The 26,959-nt window shown below is 35.4% G+C and overlaps 1 long non-coding RNA gene across 1 annotated transcript in view; it reads left to right on the top strand.

The window, feature by feature from the left end:
- The window catches only part of LOC121108235, a 39,150-nt gene extending 13,190 nt beyond the window's left edge, over window positions 1–25,960 (top strand). Inside the window, exon 3 of the long non-coding RNA XR_005842604.1 lies at window positions 23,080–25,960. This is a non-coding gene — a long non-coding RNA (uncharacterized LOC121108235). The remainder of the gene's footprint in view (window positions 1–23,079) is intronic.
- The last annotated feature ends 999 nt before the right edge of the window (window positions 25,961–26,959 follow it).

Genomic DNA, 26,959 nt, shown 5'->3' with positions numbered 1-26,959 from the left:
TTATCAGAGTTGCTGCAGCTGAAGAATACATAGGCATAGTCCATACTCTATACATGTCCAAGTAAATATGACTTCACACAATAATATCTTAGTTAATGTCAGCTGTGTAAAGAAAACTCAGGGCAAATAAATATCAGTGACTTCTTGTTCAGTGTCTCCACTTCATTGCTGATAGGGAGATCAATAGGTTTGCAGTACGAAACTTAAAATGCTAAAATCTACATCTTTCATTATTATTAATAAAATCTACTCAGAAAAAACAACAACAACAACAAATACAATTATACTGGAAGGTCTTCTGAGGGATGAAAAGGTATTATTTCTTTATAATAGATATAATAATAGAGAATGGAAAATATTCAATTGACTGTGACAGATCTTAAACCACATTTATTGAGTTGCAGAATACTTCTCCATGTTTTCTTCTTGGCATAATTCTTACAGCATAGAACTCTTAAACCACAGTAATAGTGTGAGCAAAATAATCTAAACTCAGAGAACTGAAGTTCTTCTCTGCAAGGATACTCCCAGGGAGTTCTTCTCCTAGCTTACACATATCTGAGATTGCCCTGACACAGATGCAATGGCTTGCAGTTAGCCTTCTTGAAACTCATTGGGTTCATGTGCGCCCACTTTTCAAACTTGCACAGGTCCCTCTGGATGTCATCCCTTCCTTCTGTTGTATCAACTGCACCAACTCAACGTAGTGTCATATGCAAACCTGCTGAACGTGTGTTCAGTCCTACTGTCTATACCACTGATAAAGATGTTAAATAAAGAGCACCCGTCCTAAGAGCACAAGTCCTAAGACAGACTGCTGGAGGATACCACCCATGACCAGCATTCAGTTGTACTTCATCCCTGAAAACAGTTGTTCACAAATTTGCATGCTGCCAAAAAACATGATAATATGGCTAAAGCGAGATTGTAAAGTGAGGAATAATTTTCTCTGATAAGAGAAGTCTTAAAAAAGTCTAGGAGAGAGACATGATCAGATTTTTGAGTTGTATATCTGATTGCAATTCTATGCATTCCATTTAAAAATTTGCAAGTAACATATTTATTTATTTGTTTGTGTTCTGTTTGTTTGTTTGTTTGTTTGTTTCTATTTATACATATCTAAAGTTTGAGAGTCAAGTTTACAGAGAATGGCTCTTTTCAGTAGCTTACAGCACTACAATAAGGAGCAATGGGCAGAAACTGAAACACAGGACATTCCATACAAACATAATGAAGAACTTTACAGTAAGAGTGACAGAGAACTGTTCTGGTGGACAAAAAGCTCCAGCTTTTTGGTCCAGGACATGAGTAAGCTTGCATCCTAACCAAAAGTATCCTGGGCTGCATCAAAAGAAGGGTGGCCAGCAGTGCAAGGGAGGTGATTGTCTCCCTTGCCCTCTTGAGGCCCTATCTGGAGTACTTTGTCCAGGCCCAGGGCCTCAGCAGATGAAGAGCTGCTGGAGCGGGTTCAGAGGAGGGGCATGAGGGTGATCAGAGGGCTGACACACCTCTCCTATGAAGAAAGTTTGAAGGAGTTGGGTTTGTTTAGCTTGGAGAGGAGATGGCTCGGGGAAGGCTCCATTGCAGCCTTTCAGTACTTGAAAGAAGCTTACAAGCAGGAGGATAGACTTTTTACATGGCCTAATAGTGATGGGGAGAGCAAGAATAGCTTTAAACTAGAAGAGGGGAGATTTAGGTTAGATGTCAGAAGGAAATTCTTCATTCAGAGTGTGGTGAGGCACTGGAACAGGTTGCCCTGAGAAGCTGTGGATGCTCTATCCCCCACAGGTGTTCAAGGCCAGGTTGGATGGAGTCCAGGGCAGCCTGATCTAATGGTGGCAACCCCTGTCCATGGCAAGGGATTGGAACTAGATGATCTTTAAGGTCTCGTCCTACCCAAGCCACTCTATGATTCTATGATTTTATAAAGAGTAAAATTGCAAAAAATCTCAGACTAACACCTTGAACACTCACTGAGAATTGCAACCACTGCTATCAAATTAAATTGATGCATTAGTTCCACTAAAATGAATATTCCCTACTTCTATGTTGTTGTTGCTCATAAAAAAAAAAATGTTTTAATAAAAAAGAATAAAATAATAAGTTTTCTTACTTACGTACATTAACTATATTATACATTTTATATGTTGGCCAAGACATATCCACTTCATTCAGTGTGGCTCAGGCAAGCCAAAAGGTTTGACACCCATGCACATACATGCTCATGAATACACATAATATGTACCATCTAGATATAGGCATACACATGAATGACTTTTAATTCATGACTTCACTGAATGATACACCTTAGTACAGCAGGGTAGAGAACCTTCCCTAAACAGTGTTTCAGAAACAATGTATCTCAGCTTCAAATTTTAAAGGGTCCAATATGTTGTTTTTTTGGTTTTTGGTTTTTCTTCTGTTTTTGTTTTTGTTTGTTTTTGTTTGTTGTTGTTGTTGTTTTGCTTTTTGATTTGTTCGTTGGTTGGTTGGTTGGTTTGTTTTCTTTTGATGGTGAATTTTATTTTTACTTTTGAAGTTGAATCATGAGGTCGCGTTGTTTTGGAGTTTTTGTTGCTGCTTCTACTTGTTGCATGATATCCTTGGGCTCGGATACTACTTAGTTTCACAATTCTTTTTGCCCCCAGACATCTCATCAACAATAAAAATTTCAGGTATTTTTTTGCAAGAGACACTAAAGATATGATGTACTCTACAACCTGGTAGTGCAGCAAAGATGAATGCTTTGTAGACCACTTGAAAATTAACTCCCAGAGTACTGCAAATTGGGAGCCCTCTTCAAATTACAATTTGCAATACACTGTTCTCAGATTTGTTCAGTAAAACCTTCAGGTCTCCTTGCTTCTCAGACTTGTTAGAGTATTCAATATTCCTATTATTTATATGACTTATGTGGTAATCTAAAATTTGAATACCTGAAACATACCAGCTTAGCATCCAAGACATATGTTGGCCACATTTACCTGAAAAAGGGATAAGTCTCAGGTTGTTTATATGAAATAGATCTATATTTAAGGGTGATTTCTCAATCTTTTCTTCAGCTTAAGTAGATGAGAGTCATGACATGCAATCAATTTCCTCAGTTTGCTGAGGGCAGTCTCTACTTAATCTTTCTGTCTCTCATTTTCTCAGTTTAAATTTAGAATATAAAACATACGCATGCTTCACAGCCTTTATAACAAAATTCCTCTTTTTCTGATATAAACCTTTAACAATTGGGGGGGGGGGGGGGGGTTGTTTTGTTTTGTTTTGTGTGTGTCTGTGTGTTTTAGTTTTTTTTTTTTTTTTTTTTTTTTTTCCCTAGGCTACTAGGTTCTCCTTAGACATTACTTTTTGCCTAAAAATTGAAATATTGAACATTCTACTGTGACTGAGGTATTGAATCTGCTAAAGGAGGAATTTAATTTCTGTCCTTTTTTCTAGGTTTCACATATCAGGCTGGTTAGTAGAATTCTCTTCATAAAGCCCCAAGAGCACAGAAAATATTTCGTCAGCAGGAAGAAAATCCCTCTGTAAATTAAATGTAATTTTATGAAATCAAAAAGTATCCCAAATGGTGCTTGGTATTAAACTGCATTTAATTTCACTTTATTTGGTCTGTAATCTCTGAAGCAGTGGTTTCAGAGAACTGTACATTATCATTTATATGTGCATTTGCAGCTCAGAAGGCCAACTATGTTCTGGGATGCATCAAAATAGGAGTGACTAGAAGGGAGAGGGCCCTTTCTGGAGTACTGCATCCAGGCCTGGGGCCCACAGCACAAGAAAGATACAGAACTCTTGGAACGAATTCAGAGGAGGCCCAATAAGATGATCAGAGGGATGGAGCACCTCTCCTATGAAGAATAGTTAAGGGAACTGGGCTTGTTTAGCTTGGAGAAGAGAAGGCTCCAGGGAGACCTCACTGTGGTCTTTCAATATTTAAAGGGAGTGTATAAAGAAGAGGGGGTGCAACTGTTTACATCGGTGGATAGTGACAGGACAAGGGGGGATGTTCTTAAACTGAGACAGGGGAGGTTTAGGTTAGATATTAGGAGGAAGATTTTCACACAGAGGGTGGTGACACATTTGAAACAGGTTGCCCAGAGAGGCTATGGATGCCCCATCCCTGGAGGCATTCAAAGCCAGGCTGGATGTGGCTCTGGGCAGCCTGGTCTAATGGTTGCCAACCCAGCCCGTGACAGGGAGGGTTGAAACTATATGATCATTGTAGTCCTTTTCAACCCAGGCCATTCTATGATTATACGATTTCTTAGTTTAATGATCATATGAAATACAATAGAATAATCTCAAACAGAAAGGAAGCTAAATTTTGTTTCAGTTTACGGTTGCTTCTTTAAAAGTACACTGGAGATGTTTTATTCTAAAATGGCCTAGTTGGGTCCAAAGGATAAACTAATATAAAAGTATAAAACAAATCTGTACATCACACACACACACACACACACACAAAACCCTTAAGAGGAAGTTAATTTGTTAATTTCACCTAATCTTGACTCTTGACGAATTCTGAATAGTAGTGAACTCAGTAAGTATTCAAGCTAAATAATAATAATACTGTTATATGCAATATAAATATAAGGTTAAAATATTAAGCTGATCAATAAGAGAACAATGATTTTGTGAATGTGTATTCTAGATTGTAGATGCGAAGTACTGAGTATAAGATTTTGTACAGAGGTGTGTAATGCAGAGCATTATCAGAAATCCTAGTGGTTTTTTTTGCTAGAGTCACTGAAACTATTCAGAATGGAGAAGAAAGGCATAGCTGGATCCTTGGAAGCCATTCCTGGGGAAAAATATAAATAAATAAGATCCACTGGCAACCTTTTAACAGATTCGGTTTAAGGTTACGGCAGTTCAGATATTTGTGACACATAACATCACAATAATTCCATTATCTTATGTGAGTTCAGGGGTTTTCCTTTAGGGCACTCTTTAGATAAACTATATGTTAATTTAGATGAAATTGTTTAAGTATTTCTACAATTTCTTGTCTATTACAGCTGTGAAAATGATGGAGTAAGCTAATTTCTTCACTGAGCTAGGAGGATTGTCTCTCAGCATTTGCCTATAGCTATACTGGTTGCCAGGCTTGTATTTTATAGACACAGTCTGTTTACATCAGAAATTCTATCCAGCCCTGTAAATTTTTGTCACGTTAAGATGATACATATTTTTCCACATAAAACATCCCTGATTAAAGATTAAATCCTCTTCAATTACAGCCATAGACTGTAGCTGTAAAATGTAACATGAAGGACAACACAATTAAAACTGTAGTGAATATTTATGTAAATCAGAAGTTGGTAGCGAAGCAAATATAATGAGTTAGTCAAAGCACAACTAAATCAGATTTGTTAATGTTCTTGTAGACATGTATTTGCACAGAAAACAGATAAAAAGAACACATGAAAAAGTTATTACATTTATTTCTTTTTAACTATATATATTTTTTAAGAGCAAATACTGAGATCACTGCTTACTGTGGTCAACCTGAATTACTTGAAGATTAATCTTATTTGTACCACTTCAGCCTCTTAGAAATAAACCTAATGGCCTTTATACATGCATAACCTTAGAAGGACAGTCACTCAATCATCAAATCAGTTATCTCTAGCTTGAGACAATTTGTATTTAAAAACAAAAGAATTTACCATAAAAACTCTCCTGAGAACATTAATACCTACTTTAATTTGTATCTCACGCATCTTGTGATGAAAAAGAAAATGTAAGAGCCATCACAAGAAATTTAGTCTTTGAACAAAACACAGAATGGTTAAGACTGGAAGAGACCTCAAGAGGTCATCCGGTCTAAATCCACCACTCAAGAAGGAACACCTAGATCTGGTTGCCCAGATCCATACCCAAGTATCTTCTGAATATCTTCAAGGAGGGAGACTCCACAACTTGTCTGGGCAACCTACTGCAGGTTATTAACCTGCACATTAAGGATGTGCTTTCTCGTGCTTGGACAGAACCTCTTGTGTTCCAGTTTGTGTCTATCAACTCTTGTCACGGCACTGAGCACCACTGAAAAGGGACCGGCTCTGTCTTCTTTGCACCTTCCCTTCAGGTCTTTATAGACATAGATTCCTCCTGAGCCACTTTTTTTTTTCCAGACTGTATAGTCCAACTTACTTTGGATTCTGTTTTCACTGGTTCAGTAAGTTAAATGCCTAAGAGTTTCTAACATCATCAGAAATTATTATCATTGATATTAATAACGTTTATGGAATCAAAAATAACTTATACATAAGAAAGTTATTTCAACACCAGACTGGTGCTAACCTATAGTTATAACTCCTTGTTGTAACACTGACTACAAAATATATAACTGTAATCATGAACTATAGAAATATAGATAATATAGAAATATAGAAATATGAGAACTTGCTTTTGAGAAAACAAAATATTTTGCATCATCGGGGCACTTCCTATGAAGGCGAGGAGGATATTAGAAATTCCTAACAGGCAAATTTCTGCTTTCTGAGTTTTGCTACACTGCTATCTACTTTCTGTTAGCTGTTCTGCTTGATACAAAAAGTTTTTCTGGGACTGCAAATTGAATGTCACTGTTTTGAATTATAGTATTTCAATATTTGTAACAGATAATCTGGTTCTTAATTCATTTTCTATAAAGAAAGAAGAACTTCAGAGGCAAGGTGAAAAATAATTAAAAAAAATGAACAGCTGCAAACAAACATGAAAACAGGAAATTAATAGTATCTTAAAATAACTACCTTTGCAGTTATAATGCACTAACTGGATTTAAATTTATTTTTCAATGTCTCATTCAGTTGGTTGGGGGAAAAATAAGACACAAAAAGGTGACTGAATAATTAGTACTAAATATTGCTTGGATAAGTGATATATGTTTTAAAAATCCAAGAAGTTAACAGTACTAGCTTTTCTGAGATGGAAAATGTCACTGAGAGGTTCAAGTGATTCATGATAGAAGATGAAAACCTTGCTCAGAGATGAGGCATTGAATGATTTGACTGGAGAAAATACCAATGGATTTAGCTTACCCTAATCTTACCCTAGCGTTCAGAAATAAATGACAACTGAAGATGTTATAGAGTATCAGATTATTTATCATATAGTTAATTTGCTATTATGGAAAAAAAAAACATAAATTCCAAGTACTTTCCTTCCACTTGGTTTTCCTCAACCTTTCCTACATTAAACTTAAGGTATATTTTGATTAAGGTAAATACCTATCAAAATGAGTGTTCTATAAACACACACAAACAAAACAAGCTGATTAGGATTAAAAATATATTTACAACTATTTCAACTACAACAGTTTTCAGTAAACAGTAAAAGAGTCAACCTTACATCTCTGTATTTAGTGGAGGATATTCAGTAATTTCAGGTGTAACAATTATTTGAGTAAATGAATCACCAACAAAATCCAAGATCTGGTAGCTTGACAAATACGCTCTCCAGGAACTAAATGATTAAATTTGGTTTTATGTTTATATTTATTTTATGTGTGTATTTTTTCACTAAAGGTAGCCGCAGAAATGCATATTGTAGGAGATATTGCAGAGAACCAAGATGCTTGCTTGAGTCTATCTACCACTTGCTGGTCACTCAGAAAAAAATACTGAAGTTAAAAATCCTCAAGCACTCTTTTATGTATGCTTCATAAGCAGTGCTGTGATCTTTATTTAACTCTGTTTCTTGTGTCATCCAGAATTTCATAATCAAATTATACAGTAGTAAAAGCAGATTACAAATGCATCATCATATATCGTAAGGTAATAATCCATTTCTTAAATGAAAAGAAGAACATAGATTTTGTAATGTGCCTACAGGGTGAACAGTTTGGGTTACTCTGTTACTACTTCCTTCTACAGTGATTATTTTAAGTTCCTAACCCTGCAAACTGGAATTGGTCTGACTATCCCATATCATCTCAACTGTCAGTACAGAGCATTGCACTAAATAAATATTCTGGACCTATGTTTTCCTGAAGCAAATTCTTAAGATAAAAAGGCTCTAACTTGACTTCCTTAGCTATATGTCTTTAGGGCATTTGTGTCAGTATCTTGTTATTACCTACAATCTTCAATCTTGTTCAGTTGCCAGTCAGCACAGCCATTTACTTCTCATGCAAACAAAGTTAAGGTTATGTTTAAAACAATGGCTTCCAGCTGTTTCCAGCTCCAGTCATTAAAAATACAACATTCTAGTCAACTGAGAGAGTAGCTGACAGTTTTGCTCAAAAATATAATTTAGCAAGTATAGTAAATAAGAAATGAATCTGTACGATAATAAAAGGCTTTTAGATTGACTTCCATAGTGCTGCTGCTTGGTTTCTGTGTATAAAAGATAAAAATAATGTATGCAAATTAGATGAAGCTGAAATTAAAGAAGTCTAGCAGAGAATGGCTAAAGAAGCCAATTTTGTTTTATGGTTTGTAACTGGATAAATTATTCTTCAGTAGGCATGAAAACAGCAGAAACATATTGGTGAGTTCATATGAGCATTTCATTTGTTACTCATTCAGAAACTATTGGGGAATTATTTGTTAAAAAAAAATATCATGCTTTTTTCATCTCAAGGTGGATGTTTTATCTGCATTTGGATCAAATTAACAAACAAATGACACAAAACGTAGTTTCCAATTCTGTTTTAAGATACAGCTCAGGAAAACAATCTAGGAGGAAAGAAAAGTTCATAAAAGAGACAAATGAATTTGGATTTTTTTTCAGTGAATTGACACTGAGTCATTTAACATTAATATTTACTTAATGAATAGAACTGTCATAAGGATTCATTAAACACAGCATTTATTCAATTATATATCGATAAGATTGCTATGTCTTCTGCTGTTCACATTTTCAAACTGTTAAGCTATTAACAATCATTGGCAATACAGCAATAACACACATTTTCTTTCATGTTTTCATACTTTCGATATCACTCCCTCAATCTCTTTATAAAAATGTGTAAGACCATTGTTTATATTATTCACAAACTTCCTTAATATGAAGTTCAAGATTATTTTAAAAACTTGTGCATATATTCAAAAATACTCAGATGAATGCTTATGCAGTGACAGAACAGTACCGTCTGCTTATTAGACTAATTTGTTATTGTTTGAATAAAAAGTATGTACCTATTTTATTCACTAGTAGCCTTTTAAATTAGCTTAGTCTTTGGGACTAAAGCCAAACTTTTTGTTTAAATATGCACAAAACCTAGCAAAATGAGCTTCTTTCTTTAGTACTTCTAAAATGCTGCCTGGAAATCCTCATATATTTGTCTAAGGATTTTATAATACACAGCAATACAATTGCTTCTATTTTTCCAAGGAAAGATAAGAGTGAGTGAGAAAGAAATACATCATGAATATGTTTGTCTGAGAAGCTCTATTAAAGCCCTGTATAAACCAGTTCTGTTCATTCATCAGCAAAAACTACACAGTATTAGCCTCTTCGTACTGCTCAGACTTGTAAAGGAAATCTGTGTCATACTTGGGAAAGTACCTACATTTCTAAGGACTGTAATCCTAAAGCAACTGTTTATTTTCATGAAAGTCATCAGTTTCCATGACTTAAACAAAAATCAGTGCACACAACTAAACTGACTATCTACTTTTCATCAGCAAGACTAAATGCTTACATTAACTAGGTATGCAGAAAACGTACTCTTCTTGATTGATTCTGGTCTCAGTAACTCTGTTTTGCTTTGTTTTACTACTCATCATTATCAAAGAATGTTGTTTCTTCAGTACCTGTAGATTTTCATTGGGTATTAGAAACGATATTTTGCTTGGTGACTTTTTTTTTATTACTCTTTTTGCTTATGTCTGTGTTTGATTATCCCAATAATTTGAGAGCTGAGTAACATGAAACTGCTATTTAAATAAAGAATTCCTTGTGGGTTCAGCTGAATAAGTTCTAGAAGGTCCAGTATAGTTGTGTTTAAAAGCTTTACTATTTGTTTATCATGGTCGAGTGCCAAGCACAAGATCATCTTTGTTCCTTGCCAGTGATCTAACACTGACTGGTGTTATACAGCTTTGATTTCAGCAACTGATATTCTCAAATATATTACTTAACCTTAAATATTGAGGACCTCCCTCCATCCCTCCCTCTCTCTCTTTCTCCCTCTCCATCCTTCACAGATCTGTATCTGTCAAAATTCCAAACAAACCAGTTTTTCAAATCTGCTGAAGTAAGAGTCAAACCAGTCTTTTTGGCTTGACTTTTGAATCATAGAATATTGTCTGAAGTATAGTGGTTCCTACTCAGTTCACTACAATCATATCATACAAAACTTTAATTTAAGCTCTTAAAATAAACTTAACACAGGGAGAAATTCCCAGGTTTTGAAATCTACCAGTATCTTTTAAGGTCTGAATTGGCCTACTTTGAGAATTCATCAGAATCATTATTTGGACCAATTTTTATCTATCTATCTATCTATCTATCTATCTATCTATCTATCTATCTATCTATCTATCTACCTACCTACCTACCTACCTACCTACCTACTTTTCCCGTCAGACAAACAGGATCTAAAAGCTTTGTGTAACTAAGGTTTTAGAGGTAATCCCACGCAAATGAATAAATGCAATATTGAAAACATGAGATGTTATAGGGAATTAAATGCTAATGTCGTAAGATTGTCAGAGATTATGTTGCAATGGGAGAAATTAAGTTTAAAAAAAATAATCAGATAAAGTATTTTTCTAAGAATCTCAAAGGAATCAAAGTACAAATGATCTGTGCTACAGGAAAACTATGCAATTAAAATTGTATTCTGCTACCATTTAATTTAATGGGTCTTCAATAAGTGACAAAGAAATCGGGATTAGACCTTTCATCATTAAATAGCTATTAAACCACAGAGCTAGAAAGCTGACAGCATTGTACTTCTTTTTAAAGAGGTGCTAAAGATGATCCAAGAAATGATTGCCTGATATGTTTCATCCTAGTGTTAGGAGAAAATGCTCTAAAACAAAACAAAACAGAAAATCCATTAAAAGTGGAGTCATAAAGAACTTAAATTAACCTAATACATTAGGGGGAAACTAGTAACAACTTTTGAAAGGTGAATTATGCCTACAAGAATTCTTTAAGGACTCTTGCAGAACAGACAATACAGATTATCACAGAATCATAGAACATCCTGAATTAGAAGGGATGCACAAGGATCATGAAGTCCAACTCCTGGATGCATACAGGACCACCCAAAATTCAAACCATATATCTTAGAGCACTGCCAAACTCTTGAACTCCTGTCAGGCTCTGTGCCATGACAGCATCCCTGGGGAGCCTTTTCCAGTGCCTGGCCATGGTGAAGAACATTTTCCTAAAATCCAATCTGAACCTCTTCTGATGCAGCTCTATGCTGTTTTGGGTTCTGTCACTGTCATCAGAGAAAGGAGATTAACATCTTCCCCTTCAGTCATCTCCTGAGGAAGCTGTAGGCCATCATGAGGCCTCCTCTCAGTCTGCTCCAGGCTGAACAGATAAAGTGACCTTAGGTGCTCCACATCTTGTACTCTAGACCCAGAATAATCTCCATAGTTTTGCCAGACACTGAACTGAGAAAAACAGGCCTGTTATTACCAGGGTTTTTCTTGTCCTTTGTGAAAACCAGAAGAATATTTGCCAGCTTCCAGTCAAGTGGGATCTCTCCCAAGACCACTGAAAAATAAGTGAGAAACATCTTGCAATAACATCTGCCAGCTTCTTGAATACCCTGGAATGAATTGCATCAGGATCCACAGACTCGTACATCCAGCTCAAGCAACAAATCCTGCAAAAGTTTGATTTGGCTAGGAGTGTATTGTTCCTGTGGTCTTGGTCCTCCAGCTTAGGGCTCTGAAGGTCTCAGGACCCGTCACCGATGTTAAAGACAAAGGTGAAGAAAGCATTGTCACTTCTTTGTCTGTACCTCTATTTGTGAGGTAACCATTCTCATCAAGTAGAGGCTCAATGTTCTCTCTTTTCCTTCTGTTACTGGTAAAATATTTTAAAAAGCCTGTTTTTATTGATCCCCGACAGTACTGGCCATCTTCAACTCTGAGTTTTGAGTGCATGAATTATATCCCTACAGTGACAAAAAGCACCTTAGTCTTTCTGTTGTCATCTGACTTCTCTTCCAATGACCATATGCTCCTATGCTTCCAGTGATCATATGCTCCTATGCTTCCAATGACCATTTTCCTCCTAAACTCTGGAAGAATATCCCTGCTCAGTCAAGCTGTCAGTCAAAACTTAGGGCTCTATTTCTCTGATGTGATGAGTCCTTCTTCTGCAGTCCTCAAAGCAATTAAGAAGTTCTGCAAGAGCCCAGAGGCAACAAGGAAAGTTTCTTCCCCAAGTTCTTTGTTTCCACAACAAGAATGCATTCTTCTGTGTTTTTTGTATCACTGCCTTCTATGCAGTATTGAGGGGGATTTTATATTTGCAGATCCACTGCAAACTGTGCATGGAACCAATCTAAACCCTCCTTTGATTTCCTGCTATTGCATAGCCTTCTCACTGCCCACTGCAGCTCAGCAACTTGCTACAGGTCTTCACCTAGGAATATCTTTTGCAGGCAGATCTGCCATCTGTCTCTGCCACATGAGTAAAGTATAGGCACTTCCTGCTAACAGAGAAATGCACTGCAGTCCCCCCCACCCCTCCTCCCTCTTCAGCAGCTCTGTCTGATTGGAAGAATCAGACAGAACTAGGGTAAGTGAAGCAGTACCAGTTGGAGCTGCAACCTTTACTCTAAGATGAGTGATTGCCACCTGCCCAAGGCAACTGTTACTGAAACTGGAACTGGTAGGGCCAACAGGGAAGGTGCATGGTCCTTCCCATTCTCTCTTCTTCACAAACTGCCATCCAAACTGCTTCATTCTCCTTATCCCAGTGCATATATTGTCCTGTTCACAGACCTCCTGGTTACTTGCACTCTAGGACTGCCTTTTCTATGATTCTAGTTGGCAGCATAAATTATTCTATTAGAACTCTTAAAGTAGAATTGGGTTTTCACTGGTATTTGCTTTTCATAACTTTTACTAGCATAACTCAGAAATTAAACACTTTCCCTGTTAAAATCACTCCATCTGGTCCTGAGAAACTTGTATTTCTTGTACCTCAGAAGCTTTATGTCCCATTTTGCAGGAGACATGCTTTAAGTGTGAGAGAAGTTGAGACCATGGACTTGCCCAATCTTTTATATTTTTCAGAATTTGTTAAATTAGGGAAATGTCATTAAATATTTTAAGCCGTGAACAGAGTACCAATATTCTCTTCATATTTAGACTTGATTAATTCTAAAGATATACTTACACTTTTATATAACTATATCTATAGGCTGGTTTTAATAACTTGATTCTTAAGATCAAATTCTACCCTTGGATTTATTTTCTCCCAGAGTACCATTGTTAATGAATTTAGCAAAGACATCTAAATATTTTGCATAAAATAGTTTCTTTCCTGGTTTTCTTGTGAACCCATTCACTATATTGAATTCTAGAAGTTTAAGTAAGCTGTGAATACAGCCCTACATAGAAGGTTTAATATTTAAAAATATTAATATACAGTTACTGAAAATAAATGGCTAAATTTTGATTTGATATTTCACAGTACATGACTGTGGCACTTTATTAACTGAAGTATAATCCTTTATGGTACATTAGAAGTGTAGATTACCACATACACTGCATATTTAAGAGATAATATAGACTACAAATGGCCAATTTCTATTGCAATTGCAGGAATGCTCATTATATATAAATTCCACAGGACTGAAAGATTTCTGATTTATATGCATTCATGTGTTCTAGATATATTCAGTAATTCCACAGCTGCACAAGACTTGCTAGCATTGCAAAATTTTTGGAATGCTAAACTAGAGAGATCTTCAGAAGCTATCCCCTCTAAATCTACAATAATTTCTATTTTCCTTTAAACTTTTTCTTTTATCTAAGAAAAATAATGCACATACACACATGAACAGGTATGAAGCTCTTCTTTTATACTGCCCAATCCATTACTATACATGTTATACTAGTCCCAAGATTATGCTTAGTTTAGGCAACATAACTGATTTCTAGCTTGTATACTGACAAAAGCTTGGCTACATACTGGAAAATTAGTCAAATGAACTTGTTCAATAATTATTTACTAAGTCTGTGCTTCAGAATTTACCCTTCATTCTTCACAGAACATCAAAATACATAATGACTCATATTGACAGGGAAAAAAATCTTAAGAACAGAATAGAACTTGGCTTTTGGCAACATTGTCTGTTTAAAATTATAAGCCATATAAGAAGTTTTTTACTTCGCTCAAAGTACTCCAGAGTGCTGGCTTTCAAAGAATAATGCATGATGTAGATTAAAAAATGGTTACATCTTTCAAAAATCATTATACATTCTTAATGAGTTCCTACTGAGTATTTGTATAGCTCAAATTATCTATGAGCTGATATGAGCTAAACAGTAAATATGCTCTACAAAAAAGAATCAGAAACAGAAAAGGGTTAAGAAGGTTAGGATTAAAGCTGTTAACTTTCATAAAAACTCTGAGAAAAATATGATTATACCAATTTCTTAGTACAGTATTGAGTCAAATTCAATGGTTCATTTTTAGCAAAATCATAATATTGTTACTTATTAATGAGAAAAGAATTTTAACCTCTTAAAAAGAAGTATTTCTGAGAATCTCTACTTCAAAAAGCTAAGAAGAGTCCTTACTTTGTGTAGCTTTGCCCATGTTACTGTCTTCTCTTTTTACTTATTTTAATACTTAATCTGATAAACCAAAATGAAAATGCTGGAAAATATAAATATTTCAAAAATCAAAGTTTTCTGTGCCATATAATACTGCATTGTTCAATCTTTTCTCTTTGAAACATGAAGTATTAAATTATATTAAGCTTGTAAGTGCTTAGGAAATAATTATTAGGCTCTGTAACTTGAATTAAGACATAGAGACATCATTAGTAACTTCACTTTGAAAAAGAGGGAAACCTTGAACTACTTATCTGTTGATATTTAGTAATCTTTATATTTGGAGATATTTAGTAGGTTTATATTTAATGATATTTTTATCTTTCTTTGATATATAGTTCATTATTATTAAATATTTTTATTGTACTGCTTGTGTTTCTTAGTGTACCAGAAGAACTAGTGAGCAGTGAGATGAAAACAGAGGAAGAAGTTATAGCAGACTGTGTTGGCATATATTTGCATATATTGGAAAAAAAAAAAAAAGTTCAAGGTAGATTATTAATTAAGTTATTCACAGTTTTTTTTTTTTCCTAATTTAAGTAATAAGGTTTATAGTAATTAAAAAAAAATATTTCATCTAATTCAATCTCAATGGATAAAGATAATATCCTCCATATGCAAAATATCAATGGAAAACATTTTGAAAATCAATTTTTCAATATCTGAAATATACTTACATTAATTTTCTTTTTTTCTCATATTACAACATTTAGCACTGACTATTTTAACAGTTTGTTTTTCATTTGTACTAACTGGTTGGAAAACTTCATATAATTATTTAATTTTCAGCACCTCATAACTTGACTTCCATTTGTGGAAGTATCCAGTTCTGCCTTGTTCCTTTGCTGTGTGTGCAGATTCTAAAGGGGATGTATCCAGGTAGATACTGCATAAGTGCTGAAAGACATCTATTAAGATTCTTGTTACAGAAAGGAGAAAATTTACAACTATGTAAATGCTCTGTATGATTATTAGCTATAAGAATGATAGGAAGGGTAAATTACACAGTGATAAATTGAAGGAACACAATTATGTTCTAGGAAAATATGCATTTCTATACATGTATATCACAATATGTAAGCACTTAAGAAGATCAATAATGCAATTTATGTATGTATCTCAAGGACTTAAACAGGGGACTACCAAAGTCATGCTCATGTTCCCCTTTCCAGGTGGAATTCAGTATTCTAGCCTAGGCCTATGTGATAATCACTGCCCAGAGGCAGAGATTTAAAGGTCTGTCTTTAAATTTAATTGTACCAAAGTAAGTTCTGTTATATCTTTCTAGGCTATGGCTAGACAGTCACAACTAGTGCAAATCTTATTATTAATATCAAAGACTTAGCATGACAGCAGCAGACAAGATAGGTGCTAGTGAATGACAGAGTAATCAGTTTAGAATAGGGTTAGTTCATCCATAAGGGATCAGACCATGAGAAATCACTATCAGCATGTCCACGTTTACTTCTTTTCTCATTCTGATGGCTGTAAGATCATTTAACAGCATATTTCTTTGTCAAAGATTATTTGACATTCATGCTATTCTAACACTGTAAACCTGAAAGGATAAAAATCTTTACATCTGCCTGTAATAGCAGTATTTAATGCTTAAAGCTATAGCTAACATTTTTCTGTGAAAATAATTCTACATGTAATTTTAACAATTGCCTATAATGAATTTCTCCAGTCCTAGAAACTTCCCTTACAGTTGTTATTCACTGTAAAAATAGATTTTAATGTTATTTAAAGTCATTATACATCTTTAACTGTTAGATTATTTTAAAAAGAGAAGTTGAGAGTGATTCCTACAGAAGAGAACAATGGCATACTAGTTAATTTATACCTTTTGGGAATTCAGTCCCAATTTGTTAGCAGAACCTGTGTGTTTTCTTCAGCTTCACAGTAGTTACTTCCAAATTTTGGAATTGTTTGTTAAGTCTTGATGCCGATGGCAAGAATTTAAATATAATAGTTGTGCACTTCTAAGAAAAATAAAATTCCAAATCAAATTAATTCGATATTGTGTTTTTGCTAAGGACCATAATATTTTGCATTTTCAGTACAAGAGCCAGTTTCTCAGTGACACCTAATCTTAAAACACTCATCTTCTAAACACTCCACATAAACTATAATTTTGCCTTCATTTTCCATAAGTCAGTAATCCAGCATGTTTTCTACCACCTCTGTATTATTAATTTTCAAACCTTTATTTGTATACCAACAATCAACAATAAATATATAAGCATATTTTTATGGAAAGCATCTAATTCAATAGTAAATAACGTCAATGGAAAATGTTCTAACTTTTGAGTAAGATTCCTAATACGTAACAATAGAGCTTTGAGATACTGTACTTGCTTTTTTTTTTTTTTTTTTTTTTTTTTTTTTTTTTTTTTTTTTAATACTTAGAATCATAGAATCACAAAGGTTGGAAAAGACACACAGGATCATCCAGTCCAACCATTCACCCATCACTGATGGTTCTCACTAAACCATGTCCCTCAACACAACATCCAAACGTTCCTTGAACACCTCCAGGCTCGGTGACTTCACCACCTCTCTGGGCAGCCCATTCCAGTGCCTGACCACTCCTTCAGAGAAGTAGTATTTCCTAACGTCCAGCCTGAATCTCCCCTGGCACAGCTTGAAGCCATTCCCTCTAGTCCTATCACTAGTCACACGAGAGAAGAGGCCAACCCCCAGCTCAATAATGACTTATCCAGTGATAATCTAAACTTATTTAAATTTTAACAGAATAGATGTCCACCTGCAATAAAACATTTCTCTCAGTATTTTGGGGTGAATAAATACTAAATGCTTAAATGCAAAATCATAATCATTAATTTTCTAAGTACACAAGTTATGAGGAATATTTGCTCTTTTGCATCCTAAAAATTTAATGAGAATCCTCTTTGGACCATTGTGAGGATATAGTTAACAACTTAGAAATAGGAATATCAGTTTTGAATGACTAGACCAAGACGATTCTGCCTGAAATGTATACATCAATGCAGTGCACTTTATGAACAAATGCATTTTAATTAGAAAGTTGATTATCAGTGTTAGTTTTTATGTAGATCTTATTACTCTTTCAAAAGGTAACATTGTACTACCTGTCCAAGGTGGGCTATTTGATTACTTTAATTTCTTTATTAAATTACCAATTTGCAGGATTCCTATATCTGCATTTCTTTGAAGGCATTATTTTCTATGAACTGATTCCAATAGCACGTAATCAACTTTGAAACAAGCAAAACAAAAACAAAATCAAAAAATGAGGCACAAAAACAGAAATAAAAATGTCATCGCAGATAAGCAGATAAGGAAATATGCAAAATCTAAAATAAATGGCATGTGTGAAGCAGATTTAATTTCTGTACTTCAAAAGATGCCACATTGTATTTACAAAGATTTAAGTAAATGTAACTACTTTATGTAAATCCAATAACACAAATCCAATTGTGTTTCATTTATTTGAAGTCAGTTATGCTGCGTAACATGGTTCTTTCAGTTTGCATAAAGCACTAGCAGTCCCCAAGCTGTTTGTGAAGCTTCAAATTAATTTTTGGGGGGCACATTCAAGATGCAAAATAGAGAAAGGTTAACAAAAGAATGATCAAAAATAAGTGAACTTTATAATTTATACCTTCAGTGGTTTAAGGTGGATGCATGAAAAAATCTCTGCATAATGAAATTGCAGAAGTTTTCAATTACATCACTAGTACATTTTTCACTGTCTTTCTAAAGGAGGGAAAGGCAATTAAAACATTGAAGGAGAAATGTGTATTCATGACATGTCTGTTGACTAATAGTGTGTAGCCATGTTTTGCCTTCAAATCCTTGTCATCTATTTCATATTACTATTGTCAGAAATAAACAAACAAATAAATAAATAAATATTCACCGTCTAAGACTTTTTTGGAGAATTTTTTTTTTTTTTAATTCTCCTTGGATAAAACTACAAGTGCTTAACACTGCAAATTATAGATTTTATAGTACAGGGGGAGCAAAAATTTAGACATTTGGCACCTCAGTAATATTTTGGCAGTAAAGCTGTATCTTCATTATCAATGTATTTTTATCTCTATACATCAAAAAGGAAAAGCCTTTCCTATCTCATGACTTACATCTTCAGCTACTAAACCATTTTTTCAGGTTGGTGTCAAATTCTCTCAAAACTTGAATCAAGCTCATACATATCCATTGGTCTTTGGGAAAATCCTATCCAGTCCAGACATGTAGCTGTCATAATGATGGTCATATAAGCCTGATCTAGTGTTTGAGTAGTGATCAAATTTCCACAGTTCTTTCAGTTAACCTTCTGTTTTCTGCTCTTCTTGCTGTATGCCATTTATGGTATTTTTTCACTATCATCACTCTCTCCTTTTCCCTGCAAATTCTTCCAGCACTACTGGATTTTCTACAGAAAAGAATTCTTAACTCTAAGGACCACAAAGCCTTTGAAAACTGTTTTTGTTTGTTTGTTTGTTTTGTTTTTCCCCTGATTGTTTCCAAAACACAATTAACTTTAACTTCTCATCATTATTATGAATTATGTTTAATTTATCCTGGTTTAGTATATAAACAGATTATAAAGAAAACCATCACCTTCCCAGATTTGCAGTACATGAAAATACAATAGATACTGGTCAGCAGTCAAATCAAGGTAAATATAACAGAATCACAGAATCACAGAATGGCCTGGATTGGAAGGGACCTCAAGGATCATGAATCTCCAACCCCTCTGCCAGGCAGGTCCACCAACCTCCCCATTTACTAGACCAGGTTGCCCAGGGCCTCATCCAACCTGGCCTTGAACACCTCCAGGGACGGGGCATCTACAACCTCTCTGGGCACCCCGTCCCAGCACCTCACCACTCTCCTGGTAAAGAACTTCCCCTTAACATCCAACCTAAATCTTCCCTCTTTCAACTTAAAACCGTTCCCCCTGGTCCTGATGTTATCTACCCTTTCAAAGAGTTTACTCCTTTCTTGTTTATAGGCTCCCTTCAAGTACTGAAAGGCGGCAATGAGACCACCCCGCAGCCTTCTCTTCTCCAGGCTGAATAAGCCCAGCTCCCTCAGCCTGTCTTTTTAGGGGAGGTGCTCCAGCCCCCTGATCATCTTTGTGGCCCTCCTCCAACAGCTCTCTGTCTTTCTTGTAGTGGGGGCCCCAGACCTGGATGCAATACTCCATATGGGGCCTCACAAGAGCAGAGGAGAGAGGGACAATCACCTCCCTGTCCCTGCTGGCCACTCCTCTCATGATGGAGCACATGATACCATTTGCTTTCTGAGCTGCAAGAGCACACTGCTGGCTCATGTTAAGTTTGTCATCCATCAGGACCCCCAGGTCCTTTTCTGCAGAGCTGCTCTCAAGTTCACAAGATGAACATGGATATGTTCTGGTTTCAACTGAGAGTGTTAATAGCACACCAGTGTCTTGGTTTTTACTGAGGGATGGAAATGTGCATGAGGCCGGATTGAGCCACTCAGTGGGGAAGAGATTCCACCAATTTTACTCATCTTCAGTCCCTCAAGAATGCTCTCTTGAACTTTCAGAACTGAATATGGTGAAAATGTCTATATATTATTTCTTCACTGACATTACAAGAAGGATCATAGCAACTAGAATGACTAGAATTTTCTAGAACTAGAACTAGAATTTTCTTCTCCTTAAATTCATTTATTACTCTTTAGAAATATTCCTGTCGCATACAACAGTGTTAAGACTAGGAATTACACCAAAAAATTCTACATGCTATTCCCTTTGTTCTTGAGTTCTAAAGAGAAGCTTATTTTGTACATTTCAGAGTATCTGAAAATCCATGTTTCATCATTAGAAATAAAATATATATATATATTTTTTAAAAAAATTAAAAAAAGAAAGTCTTCAGTTCAGTAAGAAAATCATTAACTTTGAAAAATATGAGGGAATATAACTTCAAAATTGAAGTTGAAGACAATTTTCCTCTTCTGAAAATTCTTCAACTTTTTTGGGAGGAGAGCCAGGGGAATTTTTTCTTGTCAGTTTTTTTTACTAATTTCATCACAGTTTTTAATCCCATCATTTCCCTTGTTCTGGAGATCAGTATGTTAAACACCAGTTGGATAGTGATTGTAGTTTCAAATTAAACTACACTAGAAACAGATCACATCCCCCTAACATACTGCTAAATGTTTCTATGCTTCCATTAGATTTAACTGCTTTAACTATACAGGCTTCCTGCTCTAGTAGTGTTTTCTTTTCAATATTGTTCCCCTGAAAAGTTTCATTCTTCCTTACAATGTCTGTCTAGTTTCTGCCATCAAGTCCCAGTTTTTATTGGGAGGTAGGGAATATTCTGTATTATATATAAGATTTAGTACTTTTATGGTGTTTTAACTTAAATTCTTGTAATCAGATAGGAACACAGATTTCTTAAACATATTTTGTTTTATGTTGTTGAGTTTATATGCAGCATAGGTGCATATATTTCAAAGAGTTTTGACACAACAGTGCATAGAAAACGCCTTGACTGTGTGATACAGAAGGAAAAAACTTTCAATGAAGAAAGTCTACAAGGAGCCCCTGACGTATTCTTCCCCTTCTCCTGTATCCACTGAAGCTGAAGTAAAACTGCATGTGATAGGATTTGATTAACCTTACAGAAACCAACAAGCAAACAAAAAAGGAACAGGATTAAACATTGTACTTTATTGTTGTTATTTTAGAATATGCAGAGGCACACATGATAATGTTCCTCACAAGCATTTGCATATATACTTTGGAATCAGTAGAAAAAAATCAGTGTTTTAGAGGAGTACAGGCACAGATGTTTTCAGTAAATTAACACTATTCTCTATGCTGTTTATGCTCAGTCTGTAATTTTGTCATTCTGTGAATACTGTTTATTACATAAAGGGAAGCAGAGAGCTTTGTAGCAAAGACAGAAGGTACATTTAATACTGAAATAGCTGTAGCTTAGTAAGAATAACTCTTTGAAATTCACACAGGCTCCTCCCAGTTCTCTCCTCAATATAACAGAGAAAAATTCTGAAGTAATCAAGGCATTCAGAGTAATAACAATAAAAGTTAAATATCTGATTATTTTGTTATTGTTCTTACAGTACTGAACACTGCAGGAAGTACCATTATACCACTTTACAAGTTCCTAGTATGGCTATATGTTAAATAATTTTGTGATTCTGGTCCTAATTCTGGATGTGAATGGAAGTTAAACATCTTTTATATAATGCCTACTTCATTGCTTTAGAACCAATGTGGAATACCAATAGCGAAGTTACAAAACCATGACACTTGCATATTATATAGATGAGCATAATAGATGAGTCAGAAGATAGAAAGACAAAGAAAGATTCTTACAAAGGCAATTATGTATTATTACAGTTAATCAGATTATGTTCTTTCTTGTTATAGGGAATTCTTGTTTGACACTGAGACAACATCATCATTATTTATGTCAGATTTCTCACAGGTGGCATTTAAATATTTAAACATTTAAATATTTCATCATTTTCTGGGTGCTGAAGTTGAGATACAAAAATCAGATTTTATGAGCAGATAAAATCTCCCCTTTAATAATAATGTCAATTAAATTATAGCAGTATACACTGTCATAAAAGGCTAAACAGTCTGAGATTTCTTAGACTGGGCACCCAAGATATGTAGAAAAGTTTTATTTTCATCTCTGCATATCTCAGTCCTCTGTTTTAAAACTGAACTTCACAGAAGTAAGACAGTCATGAATTTATGTTTAAAATATTTTGTTATGACCTTTCTGGTCCTGATCTTTTTATTTTATATTTAGGGATATTGCTATATCTAATATAGTCTAATTGGCTCAATAAATTGGTGAATAATATATATATAAGAGAAAATTGAGAGAATATTACTGAGCAGTTGTTCAGTAATTCTGCATTGTCTATTTTCTTTCTTTTAAATATGAGTGTATGTAACAATGTATGTTGCACCATTAAAAAAAAATAGAGCATGTTTGCACAAGACTGTTATTCTCATTAAAGAAATCTTAAGAAACCACACAAAGTCTGCTGATATATTTACTAAAATTTCCTTTATTGAAGCTTCTTGGTTCTTTTTCAAGCAGTACTTTATTAAAAATAGTTGCTTCTGCCTTTGGTAAACAAAAAAACACAAAAGCAAGACAGGGGCTTTTTCTTGTTTTCTCCTTTTTTTTTTTTTTTAATGCCTTTCTATACAGTGTAAGATTAATCATCAATTCATGCAAAAATGATCAATGTTGTTTTATTTTTTTCCTTTTTCTATCTCTGTATATTTCAACAGGGAAAAGTGCAGAGCGCTTCACCTGGAGAGCAGCAAACTGTCACCATCACATGTGGAGAGCCACCCTGCTGGGAAGTAGCTCTAAGAAAACAAACCTGATACCCTTGAGGACAATATGCTGAACACAAGCCAGCAGAGCGCTCTAGCTGCAGTGAAGGCAAATGGTAACCTGCGCTGCATTAAGAAAAGTATTGCCTGCAGGTTGAGGGAGGTGATCCTTCTGCTTTACTCACTGGTGAGGCCACACATGGAGTATTGTGTCCAGTTCTGGGCTCCCCATTATATGAGAAACATGAGGTACTGGAGAGAGTCCAAGGCCACCAAGATGATGAAGGGACTGGAGCACATCTCCTATAAAGGAAGGCCCAGAAAACTGGAACTACTTTGCCTAGAGAAGAGAAGGCTCAGAGGAATATTATCAATGTATTTCAAGCATTAACAGCACTAACTGGTCTACAAATGATAATAGTCTTTGTGTGATAGATACACTTGAATGGAACTTTGATTATTAAAATAACTGATATCAACTGACTGCACTGAGATAGTGTAAGGGGGAGAGAGCGAGGCACTCATAAAGAGACAAGAGATGTCTTCTGATCTGTCCTTGATAAAAATTTATAAATATTTGTATAAGGAATAAAAGTAATTGGAAGAGAAACATGCATGCCTCATGCTGACAAAAATATGTTTGAACCTAACAGATTGGAGAAATTGTTCAAGAATTGTTTATTCTCATGGAATGATTGCCCTGTAAATGCTGCCAAGGACAGTATCAGCTTGAATAACTATCTATGTAATGACATTCACATAAGTTACAGTGACTTCACTTCTAAAATAAAGTTGAAAACCACAGTGTATTAAAGGACACTTTTTTTTTTTTTTTTTTGCCTGTTAAATGAAGGAATGAAATGTGGCATTAAAAGCTGAGTGGTAAGTACAGTGGATTCACATTGTTTCTTAAAAGCATGTTTTTTGCTTCCAGCTATGGGAATGAAGTTTCTCAGAGTTCAAAAAATGTTGCCTGTTTATATATTTATGTTTCTATTTCACTGTGAAGAAGAGAAAAGAGACCTGTACAATAAATGCTGTTTTTGGCATAGGGTTTTCTACACAGTTGCTGTTGATTTTTAGGAGAATAATATTTCCTTGTACGTGTCAATCTATTTTTTTTTCTTATAAGTATGTCCTATGTCCATAAGTAGAGTGGTTTAAAAGAAACTTGCAATAACCCATGGTGCAAAACTGCAATGTAAAATTATTTGCTATCAAAAGTGGATTTAATCTTTAGTGTCATCAAATTCTCATACTAAAACTTTTGCAAAAAAATTTAGTTTATCTTGTACTTTTGAAGTTTAAAATTAAAATATCCAGTTCTAGTCCTCTTCACAAATAAAGCTGAGTGGAAGTTGATGAGTTTGTTAACTTGTGGAATAAAACAAAATGGCTGGAATTCCACCTCTCATATGTTGTAAATACTGGAAAGTAATGTATACTTGCACTGTCTCAAGTCAGTTATTTTTAGCAGGGAGCATGTTATTCTCTCATGTTTATTCATTTCAATTGTTAGAACTCTTATTCTCTACTGAAATATCGTACTCTGTTGTGATAAACTCTAATTATCTTGTCCTCAGTGTCTGTCTCAGATGGAAAACCTAACTGAAATGTTTTGGTCAATTCAGCATAAGGAAAATGAACCATATTACAAAACATTCAAATACCATGTAAAGTGGGGAATGAACAGAGACATGCACAGCAAGATCAGGTTGCACAGGACCTCATCCACCCTTGTCTTTAAAGTTTCTAGGAATGGGGCATCCACCACCATCACTGGGTAATCCATTTCAGTGCCTCACCACCCTCACTGTGAAAGGTTTTTTCCTTATATTCAACTTAAATGTACCCTCCTTAAGCTTGAATCCATTTCCTCTTGTTCTATCACCACAGATCCTGCTAAAGAATCTGTGTCCCCTTTTTTCCCATGGCTCCCCTTTACATATTGAAAGGCCACTATCAGGTCACCTCAGAGCTTTCTCTTCTCCAGGCTGAACAACCCCAGCTCTCTCAGCCTGCCCTCATAGCACAGGTGTTCTATCCCTTGGATCACTTTTGTGGCCCCTCTTAAGGATGCATTCCAGCAGGTCCATGTCTCTCCTGTACCAAGGACTCCACATTTGGACACGATACTCCAGGTGAGGCCAGGTGCAGAGCAGAGGGGCAGGATCACCTCCCTCAATCTGCTGTCCACACTGCTTGATACAGCCCAGGATATGGTTGGCTATGTGGGCCGTGAGGGCACATTGCTGGATCATGTCCAGCTTGCCATCTACCAGTACCTCCAAGTCCTTTTCAGCAGGTCTGTGCTCCATTCTTACATCCCCTAGCTTGTACTGTTAGCAGGGGTTGCCACGACCCAGGTGCAAGACCTTACACTTAGATTTGATAAATGCCACTCCCTAGGGGTGGTATGCCATCCTGGACTTTCCTTTTCTGGTTAAGCTACTTGTAGCTTTTCTTGCTCTTGGCATCCCTTGCCAAGCTTAGTTCAAGCTGGGCCTTGACTTTCCTGACCCGATCCCTAAAAAGCCTAACAGCTTCTTTATACTCTTCCCACAATACCCATTCCTGATTCCACTGCCTGTGCATTTTCTTCTTGCTCTTCAGTTTGACCAGCAGGTCCTTATTCAGCTGTGCTGGTCAGCCGCGCTCCAGTCGTGGGAATCATTCCATCAGGTTTCAGTGACGGTATAGAATTAGTAAGGATCAGAAAGAAAATATACATATACATGTATATATTTTTGAGATTTTTTTCAGTGCAATATATTAATAATATAGTGATGACGGATTAAACATATAGAATCATAGAATCACAGAATGGTCTGGGTTGAAAAGGACCACAATGTTCATCCAGTTTCAACCCTCCTGCTGTGTGCAGGGTTACCAACCACAAGACCAGGCTGCCCAGGGCCACATCCAGCCTGGCCTTGAATGCCTCCAGGGATGGGGCATTCACAACCTCCTTGAGCAACCTGTTCAATACCTCAGGGACACTGTCAGGGTTGGAGGTCCTTCTTGGAGAACTCAATTCAAAGAAAAAAGTAAAATTTGCAGCTTATTACTCTTTTTTTTCTGTGACTTTTTGTTTGTTTATTTGTTTTCCACCACTGAATGAAATATCTTTTCCAAACTTTTTTCAGAAAAAGAAGAAGCAATAGGAGTAAAGATTAAGTGCTGATTTCTAGAAGGAGTATGTAGTCATTGATAATGTCTGCCTTTTCTTCATCCCAATAGTGTACATAGTTGGAAACAGCTGTATTGCAGAAAATGATCCTGTAATTACACACTCGAACAGTAGTTACTCCACTACCTGGCTGTTGCATGGCCACACAGTACCAAAATATATGGAAGAGGCTGAAATGAACTTGAGAAGCCCTCTCTGAGCAAATTATCTCTATTTCCCTTTCACTTATAATTTACCTTCTGAGGTAAATATTCATCTGAAGAAATATGGCAAATGTGACTACTTCACATGAGCTTATGGAAAATAATAAAAAAATTTCTGAAACTGAAAATTAAAATAATGACACTATTAACATACCTTTTTATGCTAATTTATTCTTATGCAGTATATCTGTGCATGCATGTGAATGGATGTTAGTCTATATACCTACAAGCAATAGCACATGTATGAGTGTAGATATTTTCTAAGTTCAGGGGAAAGATCTCGATTTTTTTTTTAAACTCTTTGTCAAACATTCTTTTGATAATGAAGCAATGCTTTGAATGTCAATTTTCTGTTTAGAACATGCAATAGTACATTTGAGGTAAGAACATAAGCGGAATAAATATAATTACATTAGATTAATGTAGTCTGAAAGGTTCT

Source organism: Gallus gallus, chromosome 1 (genome assembly GCF_016699485.2).
Source record: "Gallus gallus isolate bGalGal1 chromosome 1, bGalGal1.mat.broiler.GRCg7b, whole genome shotgun sequence".
Classification (NCBI taxonomy): domain Eukaryota; kingdom Metazoa; phylum Chordata; class Aves; order Galliformes; family Phasianidae; genus Gallus; species Gallus gallus.
This window is presented reverse-complemented; position numbering and strand designations above follow the sequence as displayed.